This window comes from Nicotiana tomentosiformis, chromosome 1 (assembly GCF_000390325.3).
Source record: "Nicotiana tomentosiformis chromosome 1, ASM39032v3, whole genome shotgun sequence".
Taxonomy (NCBI): Eukaryota; Viridiplantae; Streptophyta; class Magnoliopsida; order Solanales; family Solanaceae; genus Nicotiana; species Nicotiana tomentosiformis.
In genome coordinates, this window is record NC_090812.1 from 74,450,469 (window position 1) to 74,467,736 (window position 17,268).

A 17,268-nucleotide genomic window follows, 5' to 3' on the forward strand; every position below is an offset into this window, starting at 1 on the left:
CCCAGCGATACCTCAAACTTTATAAGGATCTTCCCAATTTGGGTTCAACTTTCCTGCTCCAGCTATTTTTGTTGATTGAAAAACCTTTTTTAGAACGAAGTCCCCAATCTTGAAGTATCTGAGATGAGCCTTCCTGTTGTAGTATCGTTCAATGGTTTGCTTCTGTGCTGCCATCCTTATTAGAGCTGCTTCTCTTCTTTGCTCGAGTAAATCCAAGTTCGTTCTTAACTCTTCATCATTTGATTCTTCTGTTGCTTGTATGAATCTCATACTTGGCTCTCCTATTTCAACTGGGATTAAGGCTTCTGAACCATAAACAAGTGAAAATGGTGTTTCTCCCGTGCCTGTCTTTGCTATTGTTCGATATGCCCATAATACTCCTGGTAACACCTCAGGCCAATTGCCTTTTGATTCTTCTAATATTTTTTTCAAATTATTAATAATAATTTTGTTTGTTGACTCAGCTTGTCCATTTGCCATGGGATGATAAGGTGAGGAAGTTATTCGTTTGATTTGCCAACTTTGAAAAAATTCTATGACTTTCGAGCCTATAAACTGTGGGCCATTATCACATACGATTTCTTTTGGCACTCTGAATCGGCATATAACATTCTGCCAAATAAAATCCATTACTTCCTTTTCTCGCACCTGTTTGAAAGCTCCCGCCTCTACCCATTTGGAAAAATAATCTGTTAATACTAACAAAAATCGTACCTTTCCTTTAGCTTGTGGCAAAGGATCCACTATATCCATTCCCCACATCATGAATGGCCACGGGAAAATAACCGTGTGTAATAATTCTGCTGGGCGATGCATATTATTGCCATATCGTTGGCATCTATCACACTTTGCTACAAAACTTTCTGCATCTTCCTTCATTTTAGGCCAGTAGTATCCTGCTCTAATTAGAGGTTTTACCAAAGATATACCTCCTGTGTGATTTCCACAATGCCCCTCATGCACTTCTATCATCACATATTCTGTTTGAGCATGTCCAAGGCATCTTGCTAAAGGTCCATCGAACATTTTTCGATATAGATTTCCTCGAATTAAACAGTAACGAGCAGCTTTTCGTCGATGCGTCTGGGACTCTTTTTTGCCTTCAGGTACGGTTCCATACTGCAAAAAATTAACAAGCTCGTTTCTCCAATCCCAAGTCAGATTATTGAAACTTACCTTGTTTTTATCCCGGTCCAATGCTGGATGAAATAAATGTATTATGATAGCATTTTCTGCACTTGTTATTTTCGCAACTGATGCAAGATTAGCTAGTGTATCTGCATTTTCTTCCCTGGGTATTTTCACAATCTTCCATAATTGGAATTGCCTTATCAATTCTCTTGCCTTTTCCAAATATTGTTGCATCTGTGCCTCTCTAGCTAAGTAAGTCCCCTGCATCTGATTGACTACCAGCTGAGAATCACTTTTAATCACGATTTGCTCTATGGAGAGTTCTCGTGCCAGTTCTATCCCTGCAATTACAGCTTCGTACTCTGCTTCATTGTTAGTAATTTAATTGCTTGTCTTATACTTTCTCCCGAAGGTGGAATTAAAACAATACCCAAACCTGCTCCTTTAATATTTGAGGAGCCATCAGAAAATAGAGTCCACGTACCTGGATTGGATCCGGTGAATATTTGTAATTCCTTTTCTACTTCAAAAACTATTTTTGTGCTAAAATCTGCTAAAACTTGTGATTTTATTGCAGTTCTAGGTTGGTACATGATATCATACTCACTGAGTTCTATTGCCCACTAGGCTAATCTACCTGACAATTCTTGTTTATGCAAAATATTCCTTAAAGGATAAATAGTTATTACGGAAATAGGGTGACATTGAAAGTAAGGTCTCAACTTTCTAGATGCCATAACTAATGCTAAAGCAAGTTTTTCTAAATGAGGATATCTAGTCTCGGCATCCAACAAAGATTTACTAATATAATAAATTGGAGATTGTTTACCTTTGTCTTCTCGTATCAAAATTGCACTTACATCCATTTCTGAAACTGCGAGATAAACGAACAGCCTCTCACCATCTTTTGGTTTATCCAGCAAAGGAGGATTTGATAAGTATGCCTTCAAATTTTTGAGGGTTTGTTGGCATTCTTCAGTCCACTCGAACTGATTTTGCTTTTTTAGCACTGAAAAGAATTTGAAACTTTTCTCCGAAGACTTAGAAATAAATCTTCCCAGAGATACTATCCTTCCTGTTAATATTTGTACCTCTTTTTTGCTTGTGAGTATATAAGGAATTTCTTCAATAGCTTTGATTTGTGCAGGGTTTACTTCAATACCTCTATTAGATACAAGAAAACCTAAGAACATACCTGAAGCTACGCCGAAGGCACACTTTTCTGGGTTCAATTTCATATTATAGTTGCGAAGGATCTCGAAGGTATTTGAAAGATTTTGAAAATGATCTTCCGCTCGTGCAGATTTGACTAGCATATCATCAATTAATACTTCCATAGTCTTTCCCAGGTATTCTTGAAACATCTTGGTCACCAACCTTTAATATGTGGCTCCAGCTTTTTCAAACCAAAATGCATGACTTTATAACAATAAATCCCCATGTCCGTAATAAATAAAGTTTTTTCTTCATCCAAAGGGTCCATTTTTATTTGATTATAACCTGAATACGCATATAAAAAACTCAATAGCTCATGACCTGCAGTAGAATCAATCAATTGATCTATATGCGGTAATAGGAATGAATGAATCTTTTGGACAAGCTTTATTTAGATCAGTATAATCTACGCAAACTTATCATTTACCGTTCTTTTTTGGAACTAGCACAGTATTAGCTAACCAATTAGGATATTTTACCTCACGTATTGAACCGATCTTTAAGAGTTTTTGTACCTCATCTTGAATCACTTGATTTTTTAATGAACCTTGCTTCCTCTTCTTTTGCTTGACAGGTACGTATGATGGATCTTCATTCAATTTATGAGTCATCACCTCCGGAGGTATACCTGTCATATCTGAATGCGACCAAGAAAAACAATCTGCGTTAGGTTTTAAAAATTCAACTAACTTACCTCTCATTCCTGGGCTCAGCTTTGCTCCAATATAAACTTTTTGATCAGGCCATTGTTCGAATAGCACAACAGCTTCGAGCTCCTCAATTGTTGTTTTGATGTTTTCATTCTCCTCTAGTTCTTGAATTACATCCGGTCTCGAATCCATATCAGTTTGCTTTGATACATTTTCAGATGAGATTTGATTTACCACGTCTTCCACGAAATCCTCATTTGTATCAATGCTTTCCTTGTGTGACTACACCATTGAATTAATATTCTTAGAAGTTTGTTGATCTCCTCGAATTTGTTGAATTCCCCATTTTGAAGGAAACTTAATAACTTGATGTAATGTAGACGGCACAACATCTATGTCATGAATCCATGGCTTCCCAAGAATCACATTATAGGCCATTCCCGTGTCTATTACTTGAAATTTTGTCTCTTTGATGACTCCTTCCGCAAATGTAGTTAACATTATCTCACCATTCGTAATAACGGTTGAATTGTTGAATCCAGATAAGGAATGTGCTTTTGGTATCATCTGGTCGCCAATTTGCATTTCATTCACCACTCGCAATAAGATAATATTTACGGAGCTACCTGGATCAATCAAAACTCATTTTACATTAGTATCATGTATAAGTAAAGATATTACCAGTGCATCATTGTGAGGAATCAATAAGCCATCCGCATCTACATCATCAAATGTTATGCTATCTTCTTCCAAGGCTGGTCGAACTCACTTTTCGTGGGTTACTGTGAATTTTGCCGTCTTTTTCGCAGTTGTGTACGTTACACCGTTGACTTCTTATCCCCCGCTTATCACGTTCACTGTTCTCTTTGGAGATGGAGGTTTTGGAGGTTCTTGTCTATTTTTCATGTAAGGCTGTTTACCTTTCTCGTTGAACAGGTTTGTCAAGTATCCCTGCTTTAACAAATGTTCTACCTCACCTTGTAACAGTCTGCAATATGATGTTCTATGGCCGTGGTCATTATGAAACTCGCACCAGAAATTCGGATTTCTTCTGTTTGGGTTTGATCTCATTTCCTTTGGTCATCGCACCTTATCTCCCATACTCCTTAAAACAACTACCAACTCAGAAGTACTGATATTGAAACTATAGTCTCCAATCCTTGCATTTGTGTTGGTATCCCCATCACGCACATTTCAATATTTTCTGAACCTAGATGATGATGAACCTGGATCTCTGTTCCTCAATCTATGGTCAGATCATACATTTTCTGGCTTGGAACGTGCGTCTCGCCCTGAGGGTCCCATATAAGGCTCGTACTTATTTTTACCGGACCTCTTTTCAGATTCCGACCGCCTCTATCATATTCTCTCATCAACCTTTGAATGAGCAACGATGTCTTCTTCAATCCGCATGTTGGTACTATACCTGTTATATACGTCATTCCATGTTATTGCAGGGAATTCTCGTAAGCTTTCTTTGAGCCTACTCGTGGTTTCTGAACTTTTTCCGTTTAGATTAATCGCGAACGCCATGGTTGCCCGATTATCAGGTACTCTTAGTAGCATCATTCTTTCACACTGGAATCTATCTACAAATTCTCTGAGCAATTCTGTATCTACTTGCTTCGCTTTGAATATATTTTCCATTCTTTTTTCAATTTTTTGAGCCCCCGAGTGTGCTTTTATAAATAAATCTGCAAGCTCAGCAAAATAGAATTTTCATTTAAAAGAGAATACCATGTTAACACCCCTTTCATGAGTATTTCTCCAAACCTTTTAACCAACATTGACTCAATTTCCTACTTGGTTAAATCATTGCCTTTTACTCCTGTGGTGAATGCAGTGACATGGTCACGTGGATTAGTTGTTCCATCATATTTTGGGATGTCAGGCATTTTGAACTTCTTGGGAATGGGCAATAGAGATCCAGGGTTGTTACGAATATTTGTCGATATCCACTCCCTTAATCACAGGTGGTACGCCAGGTATTTGTTCGATGCGGTCGTTTTGATCTTTCACCTGTTTATGCAAAGTTAGTAGTAAAGTTTGTAAATCAGAATTATTTGGTGTACCTGGTCTCCCATCACGTAACTCATTAGGAATTCCCCCGCTTCCTGAATTAGCAAGCCCTGAGCGTGGAATTTCCACAGTTGCAGTATTATTTAGGGGAGGAGTTGGTGGTACAGTTGACAGTCCCCTCACGAAAGCTTGGAGAGCATTATTCACGTGTTCATTGATCAACTGTTTCACAGCATCCTGCTCAACGGTCTGCTCATCTCCATGTTGTTCATTCGTGTGAGTAGCAGATCTTTCAGGTGTTCCTTCTCGAGAAGTGCGTGGAGATCCCTAAGGTGATGGAACTGGAGTTCCTTCTACCTATTGGTTGTTGTCATTGACAGTTGACATGATTTGGTTGTGAGAGAGAAAGATTTGGAAAGTAAAAAGATTATCACATTTCCGGTAACGGAACCAATTTGTTTAACCAAAAAATAAGATTCTCGGTCAAATTCTATATTTAGAAGAACTCGGGTTACTGATAATCAAGAAATTTCGTACTTTCTCAATTATATGAAAGGAAATAAACGTGACAAGAAATATGGAAATAATTGATGAAAAACAAAAGAAAGTAATTGTATTCCAGTAAGAATCAGAATGTGCCTTTATAGGTGAAATTCTCTTCCCTTATATAGGGGTTTACAAATATAACGTTTCATTCCTTTTATGTCTGAGTCATTATGAGCATTAATGACATTAAATGAACCGTTATAATTGGCGATCGTAATTGTCCATGAAGATTCTGTAACGGTTCCGATTCTTCTTCCTCATTAATTGGAGGTTCGTGAATCTTCCCTTTTTATTGTCTTGATTCATTTTATCTGTGTCTCTTCATTGAACAATTTAGGCTCGAGCAACTGCGTCCTTTCATCTCGTGAGTGATTTGTTCCTACCTCTTGTAACTCGTGCATCTTTTAATTATTACACTCCAGTTGTCATCTTCTTAGTGATCCACGTATCATGCCCTGTCAGCCACATATAATTTCACGTGTATTATTTATTTTCTACCAATACACCGGCATCTTTCCCCTTAGTCATGAACCTCCGTTGAATTTTTCATTTACTCAACTCTCGTATTTACGATTCAAAGCAAAGAAAGGATAAAATAGAAGTTACTAATTTGAAATTCAATTCTAAAGGTAAAAGTTTAAAATCAAGAAAATAAAGTAATGAGATAAGTATTTCTTCCATCGTGACATAAGCATCAATTATTATTCTATCGGCCCAAAACCTAGCTAATTGATCTTTACAATGCTTAATTACATAAAAAGCACTATGAGTTAACTTAATTAAATATTCAAATTATTTAAAAAGAGTTTGATAAAGTCGTAATTAATGAAAAAACTATTTAAACTCCCTAAATAGTAACACATACACATAAAATAGGTCGGAGGATTTTTTTTTTCTTCTATATAAGCCACAAAATAACCATTCAGCTTCATAGAGATAAATCTTAAATAATTTTATAGAATTTAACCCACAAAGAAAAGAATAGAATCATCATGAAATCCCAGCTAGAAAGAAGAAAATGAGGGGTGGGGTGGGGGGGGGGGGGGGTATACCAAGAGGACTTAGAAATCCCTAAAAATTGCAAATTGCAGAGAAAGAGTAATCTTTTCAGAGTTGCGTTTTATATTTGATGAAATAGATATTGCAAATTGCAGAGAAAACCTAATTTTTTCATAGTTAGAATTTTAAGTTTTATGAAATAATTCAAAGTCAGAAGAAAACTGGTTCTTGTCACATTGAATTAGTTTTCCTTGTCAGGTAAGACGACATCTATTTTATGGCAGAGAAAGTTACAGAAATTAAAACACACACAAGCAAGGTACGCAAATCGAACATGAGACCTCACTTTGAAAGTTTTTGCGTACAATATTATTTGTATTTATGTATAGACATATTAAGTAGACTTTTCAGGCAAAGACGCCGCTTTCATGTAGTTAGTATCGAGTGCTTTCTTTGTTTCGATTATTTTAGACTACTAATGTGGAGAACGTAACAGTTTTTTCTCCAAATATGATATTTCTAGCACTTTATTATATTTTCAACTATTTAAAAATTTGTTTCTCGAAATGTACGTTTGTATAAAAAGGTTGAGAAATGATGTTCGAATATTTCAAATAGATAATTAGATGACTAAGTCTTCATACTAGGAGCCTTGCCATTCTTTTTGGGACAAAAGGAGTACGCCAATCAAATGTTTAAAACGATGAATCAAACATTCAATAACTGATAAGTTATGCTTCTTTTATTTTGATGATTTGACAAACCTCACGAGAGAATCGAATAAGGAACCTAATACAATTAGTTCCCTTGCATTCAGAGTAACTAGTTAGATGTCTAGTTCAATTCTTGTGGTATCATCTGGTCGCCAATTTGCATTTCATTCACCACTCGCAATAAGATAATATTCACGGAGCTACCTGGATCAATCAAAACTCGTTTTACATTAGTATCATGTATAAGTAAAGATATTACCAGTGCATCATTGTGAGGAATCATTAAGCCATCCGCATCTACATCATCAAATGTTATGCTATCTTCTTCCAAGGTTTGTCGAACTCGCTTTTCGTGGGTTACTGTGAATTTCGCCGTCTTTTTTGCAGTTGTGTACGTTACACCGTTGACTTCTTATCCCCCGCTTATCACGTTCACTGTTCTCTTTGGAGATGGAGGTTTTGGAGGTTCTTGTCTATTTTTCATGTAAGACTGTTTACCTTTCTCGTTGAACAGGTTTGTCAAGTATCCCTGCTTTAACAAATGTTCTACCTCACCTTGTAATAGTCTGCAATATGATGTTCTATGGCCGTGGTCATTATGAAACTCGCACCAGAAAGTCGAATTTCTTCTGTTTAGGTTTGATCTCATTTCCTTTGGTCATCGCACCTTATCTCCCATACTCCTTAAAACAACTACCAACTCAGAAGTACTGATAATTGAAACTATAGTCTCCAATCCTTGCATTTGTGTTGGTATCCCCATCACGCACATTTCAATCTTTTCTGAACCTAGATGATGATGAACCTGAATCTCTGTTCCTCAATCTATGGTCAGATCATACATTTTCTGGCTTGGAACGTGTGTCTCGCCCTGAGGTTCCCATATAAGGCTTGTACTTATTTTTACCGGACCTCTTTTCAGATTCCGACCGCCTCTATCATATTCTCTCATCAACCTTTGACTGAGCAACGATGTCTTCTTCAATCCGCATCTTGGTACTATACCTGTTATATACGTTATTCCATATTATGGCAGGGAATTCTCGTAAGCTTTCTTTGAGCCTACTCGTGGTTTCTGAACTTTTTCCGTTTAGATTAATCGCGAATGCCATGGCTGCCCAATTATCAGGTACTCTTGGTAGCATCATTTTTTTACACTGGAATCTATCTACAAATTCTCTGAGCGATTCTGTATCTCCTTGCTTCGCTTTAAAGATATCTTCCATTCTTTTTTCAACTTTTTGAGCCCCCGAGTGTGCTTTTATAAATAAATCTGCAAGCTCAGCAAAAGAGTAAATTAAATTTTTAGGTAAAAGAGAATACCATATTAACGCCCCGCCCCTTTCATGAGTATTTCTCCAAACTTTTTGACCAACATTGATTCAATTTTCTGCTTGGTTAAATCATTGCCTTTTACTCCTGTGGTGAATGCAGTGACATGGTCACGTGGATTGGTTGTTCTATCATATTTTGGGATGTCAGGCATTTTGAACTTCTTGGGAATGGGCAATGGAGATCCATGGTTGTTACGAATATTTGTCGATATCCACTCCCTTAATCACAGGTGGTACGCCAGGTATTTGTTTGATGCGGTCATTTTGATCTTTCACCTGTTTCTGTAAAGTTAGTAGTAAAGTTTGTAAATCAGAATTATTTGGTATACCTGGTCTCCCATCACGTGACTCATTAGGAGTTCCCCCGCTTCCTGAATTAGCAAGCCCTGAGCGTGGAATTTCCACAGTTGCAGTATTATTTGGGGGAGGAGTTGGTGGTACAGTTGACAGTCCCCTCACGAAAGCTTGGAGAGCATTATTCACATGTTCATCCATCAACTGTTTCACAGCATCCTGCTCAACGGTCTGCTCATCTCCATGTTGTTCATTCGTGTGAGTAGCAGATCTTTCAGGTGTTCCTTCTCGAGAAGTGCGTGGAGATCCCTGAGGTGATGGAACTGGAGTTCCTTCTACCTGTTGGTTGTTGTCATTGACAGTTGACATGGTTTGGTTGTGAGAGAGAAAGATTTGGAAAGTTAAAAGATTATCACATTCCCGGTAAAAGAACTAATTTGTTTAACCAAAAAATAAGATTCTCGGTCAAAGACTATATTTAGAAGAACTCGGGTTACTGATAATCAAAAAATTCCGTACTTTCTCAATTATATGAAAGGAAATAAATGTGACAAGAAATATGGAAATAATTGATTGAAAACAAAAGAAAGTAATTGTATTCCAGTAAGAATCAGAACGTGCCTTTACTGGTGAAATTCTCTTCCCTTATATAGGGGTTTACAAATATAACGTTTCATTCCTTTTATGTCTGAGTCATTATGAGCATTAATGACATTAAATGAACCGTTATAATTGGCGATCGTAACTGTCCATGAAGATTCTGTAACGGTTCCGATTCTTCTTCCTCATTAATTGGAGGTTCGTGAATCTTTCCTTTTTATTGTCTTGATTCATTTCATCTGTGTCTCTTCATTGAATAATTTAGGCTCGAGCAACTGCGTCCTTTCATCTCGTGAGTGATTTGTTCGTACCTCTTGTAACTCGTGCATCTTTTAATTATTACACTCCAGTTGTCATCTTCTTAGTGATCCACGTATCATGCCCTGTCAGCCACATATAATTCCACGTGTATTATTTATTTTCTACCAATACACCGGCATCTTTCCCCTTAGTCATGAACCTCCGTTGAATTTTTCATTTACTCAACTCTCGTATTTACGATTCAAAGCAAAGAAAGGATAAAATAGAAGTTACTAATTTGAAATTTAATTCTAAAGGTAAAAGTTTAAAATCAAGAAAAATAAAGTAATGAGATAAGTATTTCTTCCATCGTGACATAAGTATCAATTATTATTCTATCAGCCCAAAACCTAGCTAATTGATCTTTACAATGCTTAATTACATAAAAAGCACTATGAGTTAACTTAATTAAATATTCAAATTATTTAAAAAGAGTTTGATAAAGTCGTAATTAATGAAAAAACTATTTAAACTCCCTAAATAGTAACACATACACATAAAATAGTTCGGAGGATTTTTTTTTTCTTCTATATAAGACACAAAATAACCATTCAGCTTCATAGAGATAAACCTTAAATAATTTTATAGAATTTAACCCACAAAGAAAAGAATAGAATCATCATGAAATCCCAGCTAGAAAGAAGAAAATGAGGGGGGGGGGGGGGGGGGGATACCAAGAGGACTTAGAAATCCCTAAAAATTGCAAATTGCAGAGAAAGAGTAATCTTTTCAGAGTTGCGTTTTATATTTGATGAAATAGATATTGCAAATTGCAGAGAAAACCTAATTTTTTCATAGTTAGAATTTTAAGTTTTATGAAATAATTCAAAGTCAGAAGAAAACTGGTTCTTGTCACATTGAATTAGTTTTCCTTGTCAGGTAAGACGACATCTATTTTATGGCAGAGAAAGTTACAGAAAATTAAAACACACACAAGCAAGGTACGCAAATCGAACATGAGACCTCACTTTGAAAGTTTTTGCGTACAATATTATTTGTATTTATGTATAGACATATTAAGTAGACTTTTCAGGCGAAGACGCCGCTTTCATGTAGTTAGTATCGAGTGCTTTCTTTGTTTCGATTATTTTAGACTACTAATGTGGAGAACGTAACAGTTTTTTCTCCAAATATGATATTTCTAGCACTTTATTATATTTTCAACTATTTAAAAATTTGTTTCTCGAAATGTAAGTTTGTATAAAAAGGTTGAGAAATGATGTTCGAATATTTCAAATAGATAATTAGATGACTAAGTCTTCATACTAGGAGCCTTGCCATTCTTTTTGGGACAAAAGGAGTACGCCAATCAAATGTTTAAAACGATGAATCAAACATTCAATAACTGATAAGTTATGCTTCTTTTGTTCTGATGATTTGACAAATCTCACGAGAGAACCGAATAAGGAACCTGATACAATTAGTTCCCTTGCATTCAGAGTAACTAGTTAGATGTCTAGTTCAATTCTCAATGAAATCAGATAAGGGAACAACAGAGGGAACAGATAGGGATCAGTTCCACTGGTCGTCGAGCAGTCAACTCTACAGTTGTAAAAGCTGCTGCACTCTACCGTCTAGTAGGCTGCTGTACTGTACCGTCTGCCAGCAGTACATCAGTACCACTGTAGCTTTTCTCTAACACTTGCAAATCAAAAGATAATATTCCCTCAAGTGTTAGCCACCACCCCTCTCAAGAACAAAGCTGCTGCAACCTCAAGTGTAGCAACCCCTTTGGGAGGGTGCTACTTAAGAAACAAATCTAATTTACTACTTACAACATTAAGAAGATATTAATTAAAAAATATTCAGAATAATTTAGTAGCGGAAATAGGCCCATGCGATGAGGTCCAAAGTGCAATATTTTTATTTTCGAAAATACTCTTCATAATTTTTATATTATTTTTTAAAAATAAAATACAATGTCAAATAAGGTGATATAACCTTTCTTGAATAATCAACACGTTAAAGCAACTTTCTAACAAAATTATACTTTCTTTTGACATCACTGCAAGTTTGTATTGTACATAAATTTCAAACTATCGGGTATAAAAAGGAAAACTAGTTTTCTCCTTTGTACATATATATAAGACAAAGTGTAAATTTAACATATTACAAGACTTGAGTTATTAACACACCTTAAAACAACAAAATAAGTTACCAAATTCAAGTTACAAGATTTTGGTTTTAATATCCAAGCCTCCAAATAACATACAGAAGTGTGACATATATATCATGTACAAGTCCCAAAACTATACAAAACTATGGTGCATATGCAAATGTGATCTCTATAAGTGCTCCCAAAAACACTACTTCATAAGGCCGTCTTCAAATTTCATCCTGTACATTACCTACGATAGAAAACAACTATCGCTACGCATAAAGCTTAGTGGCGTATAAACTTTGGGGGCTTGGAGCTATTAACTTCTCCAATTCTCATTTTTAGTCATAGGTAGCTCAAATGAAATATAATTTTAAACAAGTAAATAAATATATCAAAAGTAGCAAATATCAACCCTTGAAGTGTTTCCAATTATCAAAAACTATGTTCAAGATTCAAGAGTTGAGAAAGTGTATACTATCAATCCAAGAAAGCTTGTCAAAAATCTATTTTTTTCGCCCAATATGTACGTCATGCCATCACACTAAGCAAAATCAGATATCAAGATAGACCGAAATCCAAAATCAAGTAGGGTCAAAACCCAACAGTCAAGAGAATCAAGAACCATATTAAAAATGGCTTCCTAGTTCGTACTTAACACAGACAAGTTCCATAATTTAAAAAGAACTACAAATCCAAAGTCAAGATGGCAAAAGATCCAAATCAAGATGCATGCCAAGATGAGTGACAACGTCACTGGCACAAGAAGGACAAAGTCCCAACAAGAATGCAAAATGATCAAACAATCCGTACGAGTGGGTGATTTAGTAAATATCTTGCAATACTTGATATAACACGAATACAATGCTATTAATTGAAGAGAAGAAAAATAAAATATCAGGTTATTTCAAAATATTCCAGCAAGTAAAAAGAGTACAAAGTTTATACACAAACCTTGGTGTTTTACCACAAAATAGTTCAACCATAACTTGAAGACGTTCGAATCGTCTACGCCCTAGACAAACCAAATCCGTCCACTTCCTCAAACATTTCTCCTTAGCTTTTATAAGGATATATATACCTTAAATACATAATAAAATATCTATATAAGTTTAGTGATTTAACATGTCAAACTAAACATGATATTGGTAAAAATTACCAAAAATGTTTGAAACAGAAATTCTGGATAGTATCATTGTCTCGTGTTGTGACTCAGATTTGAAGATAAAAAAGGACAAACTAGACTATGTGGTCTTCTTTACAATTGTAGATATGTGTCTTAGAGTTTCAGAACATCTTGAATCACCCCCATATCAATTTTGTACAAAGAGTTATGCTAAACTTACTAACAGTAGTACAGGGAGGGTTTGTAAAACAGAAAATCTGGGCAGCACCTGCCTTGTACTTTATTACATATATTCGGGTAAATAAAAGACAAACCAAATTTTGATTCTTTCATAAGAGTTATAGATCTATGAAATAGATTTCCAGAAAGTCCTAGATCACTTAAAACGGAGCTCTATACAACAAGATATGAAAAAAATACTAATAGCTGTCTAGTGTAAAAGCGGGTTTAGCAACTTACCACAAAAGAGAGGAGCAACTTGAGCTTCACCAAGAACGAATTTTGCTGGTTGGTTTATTGGAAATTTATGGTGGTTTTCATGAAGTTTTCAGGTGATAAGAAGGAGAGAGGTTAGGGGTGTTTTTCCTTTTCTTGAAAGAATGAAAATGGGGAGTTTATGGAAGACTAAGTCAATCAAAGTTGTCTTTAAGAATTTTGGATAAATATGAAATAAAAATGGCTGCCCAACTACTAAATATCCTTAGATAAATACAAAAGAGTGACAGCCCAAAAATTTAATTATAATATATTTAACAATAATTCATCAAAATAATATTAAGTGTTACGCATAGCAACACCATGGAACTTCTTTGTTAGTATTAACATAACCTAGAGTAAGGAATTTTCAAGTATTGTAAATTTCACGTTTAGGAAGTGCGAAGTAAAAATATTTCCTCATTATAAAGATGTTCAATCGAAAATGCAAATATTAGTAAAAATTTGGGGTGTTACAACTCTCTCCCCCTTAAATAAATTTCGTCCCGAAATTTACCTGGTACTAGTCCCTAAACAAATGTGGATATTGAATTCGCATATCCTCTTTTCGCTCCTAGGTAGCTTCTTCGCCAGAATGATTTTTCCAAAGAACTTTCACTAAGGGGATGCTCTTGTTTCTAAGATCCTTTAACTCACGCGCTAAGATTTGGATTGGTTCTTCTCCATATGTTAAATCAGGATTGACTTCTATAGATTCAATAGGAAAAACATGAGATGGATCTGAGCGGTATCTTCTAAGCATAGAAACATGGAAGACGTTGTGGATCTTGTCTAACTCTGGTGGAAGAGCTAGTTTATAAGCAACTGGGCCTAGGAGTGGCATGTGGACCGGGTCCGGTCCTAAGTGGGCTTCGCGGGCCCGGTCCTAAGTGGGCCGGTCCTAAGCGCTCCCGGGCTTCGCGGGCTTCTCATTGGAACCGGTGCGAGACCGGGACCGGGACCACGAACTAGCGGTTTCGTGTTAAGTGGGCCGGTCCCGGGCCTAAGCGGGCCCAAATGGTCCTAAGCGGGCCCAACGAAAACTTTCTATTTTTTAAATTATTTTTATACAAGTTAGAGAAAAAAAATGATAATAAAAATATCTAAGGCAATTCCTAGTAAATTATATTATAGAATTGTCACCTAAATTTTTTAATTCAAATTTAAAGACAAAAATATTGTAAAGAGATATTCAAAGCAATGCGTTATAATATATATATATTATACTATACTATATATACATCTTAAGATATATAAGCTATATTCGATTTACTATATATACATCTTAAGATTTATACATTAATATTCGATTTATATACTATATATACTGTCACGACCCAATTTCACTTATAGGTCGTGATGGCGCCCAACACTACAGTTAGGCAAGCCAACTAATAAGTCATACGTACATTGGTTAAACTTTTATTCCAAGAAAATAATAAAATACCAACTTCTACCAATGTGTGTGTGCCTAGACCCGGTGTCACAAGTGCATGAGCATCTAGTAGATTATACAAAACTCCAAATACTGTCTGAAATGAAATAGACTAAATATAAATATAAGAAGAGACACTGGTAGCTGCAGAACGACTCAGAAAGGCAGCTCGCCACTATGCCTCGGGATGACGTGGGTATGTGATGATAGGTCCTCCACTAGCACCTGTCTCAGATCCTGCACAAAAAGTGCAGCAAGTGTAGTATGAGTACGTAAACAACGTGTACCCAGTAAGTATCAAGCCTAATCTCGAAGTGGTAGAGACGAGATGACCGACTTTGACACTCACTATGGGTCAATAATAATAACTGAAATATATCTAGAATATTTAAATCAGCATGATTTATAGAATTTACAATAATTTGCTTAATCAACAGAGATAATCAAATTCCTTCAAATGTAACAATTCTCAATATATTAATTAAATTCCTTCAATTCAGAAAAATTCCAATTTATCAATTTAAATCTCATTTACAGGAGTAACAATTAATTCCATAAACAAGCAAGAATAATAATTCATTAAATTTTAAGGATTTTTCAATTTATTAATTAGCTTCTCAAGCTGAAATAAATTATTAAAGTATCGTGTAATTATTATTATTAAGCACGATTTCTGCCGAGGACGTACGGCCCGATCCAGAGTGTCGTGTACACTGCCGAGGGACGTGCGGCGCGATCCATAGATGCATCTATCCTGCCGAGGCATTCGGCCCGCTCCACAAGAAAGGAGGACATTTTCTTACGTGCCTCCGGAAGGACAGTATGTTTATTATAAGATAAATTTGGGAGGAGAACAATTTATTTTGAAAATTAATTGATTTAAATAGAAATCAAGCCTATGAGATTTTCATCCTTTAATATCTTTATCAAACAATTCACAATATATTCATATACATATCAATTAATATTAATTAATAAAAGAATACAATTTACACAAGTAATACATGCTTTGATTCCTAAACTACCCGGACTTTAGCATTAATAGTAGCTACGCACAGACTCTCGTCACCTCGTGCGTACATAGCCCCCACAATTAGCAACAATTATTTAATCTTAATCACCTATGAGGTAATTTTCCCCTCACAAGATTAGAAGAGAGACTTACCTCATCTTGCTCCAATTTAATCCACTATAAGGCCTTTTTCACGATTATCCAACTCCGTCTGGCTCGAATTTAGCCAAAATAATTCGATACAATCATTAAATATTATAGGAATCAATTCTATAAGAAAATACTACATTTTAAAGAAAAGATCCAAAATTAATTAAAAATTCGCCCGCGGGGCCCACATCTCGGAATCCGGCAAAAGTTATGAAATCCGACAACCCATTCAATTACGAGTCCAACCATACCAGTTTCACTCAAATCCGACTCCGAATTGATACCGAAATCTCAAAATTTTGTTTCTATGAGATTTCTTAAATTTTTCCAAATTTCAATCTCAAAATATTAATTAAATTGTGAAAACAATGATATATTCGAGTATATTGATCAAATCCGAGTTAGAATCACTTACCCCAAATGTCTTTCCTTGAAAATCTATCAAAAGTCGCCTCTGTTCAAGATCAAGTTTGTCAAAAATGGCAGATGGGTTGAATGCCTCTGTTTTGTTTTATAACTTACAGATCTGCCCAGTTCGATCTTGGGAGCTCGATCTGTCCAGTTCGATCTTGGGAGCTTGATCTTGGGAGCTCGATCTCAGGAGCTCGTTCTCGGGAGCTCGATCTCGGGAGCTCGTTCTCGGGAGCTCGATCTCGGGAGCTCATTCTCGGGAGCTCGATCTTGGGAGCTTGATCTCGGGAGCTCGATCTCGGGAGCTCGTTCTTGGGAGCTCGATCTCGGGAGCTCGATTTTGACAGGCAGCCCGATTTTGACAGCATTTCCAGCAGAAAAATTGCAGCAGCTAAGTCCTACTTTTGATCCGTTATCCATCCGAAACTCACCCGAGGCCCTCGGGACCTCAACCCAAAACACCAACAAGTCCTAAAATATCATACAAACTTATTGGAATCAAATCACATCAAACAACGCTAAAATCACGAATCATGCTCCAATTCAAGCTTAATGAAACTTAGAATTTTCAACTTCTACATTCGATGTCGGAACCCATCAAATCAACTCCGATTGACCTCAAATTTTACACACAAGTCATAAATTACATAATGGAGCTATGAAAATTTTCGGAACTGGATTCCGACTCTGGTATCAAAAAGTCAACTCCCCGGTCAAACTTTTAAACTTTAAATTCCTATTTTAGCCATTTCAAGCCTAAT

General features: G+C 36.0%; 1 long non-coding RNA gene across 1 annotated transcript; it reads right to left on the minus strand.

Moving 5' to 3' along the window:
• Positions 1–11,849: 11,849 nt before the first annotated feature.
• On the minus strand, positions 11,850–13,674 carry LOC138909373 (uncharacterized). The gene is made up of 2 exons (XR_011415709.1): positions 13,485–13,674; positions 11,850–12,980 (listed from the first exon to the last, which is right to left on the minus strand). It is a non-coding gene; the product is annotated as an uncharacterized lncRNA (long non-coding RNA).
• Between the last annotated feature and the right edge of the window lie 3,594 nt (positions 13,675–17,268).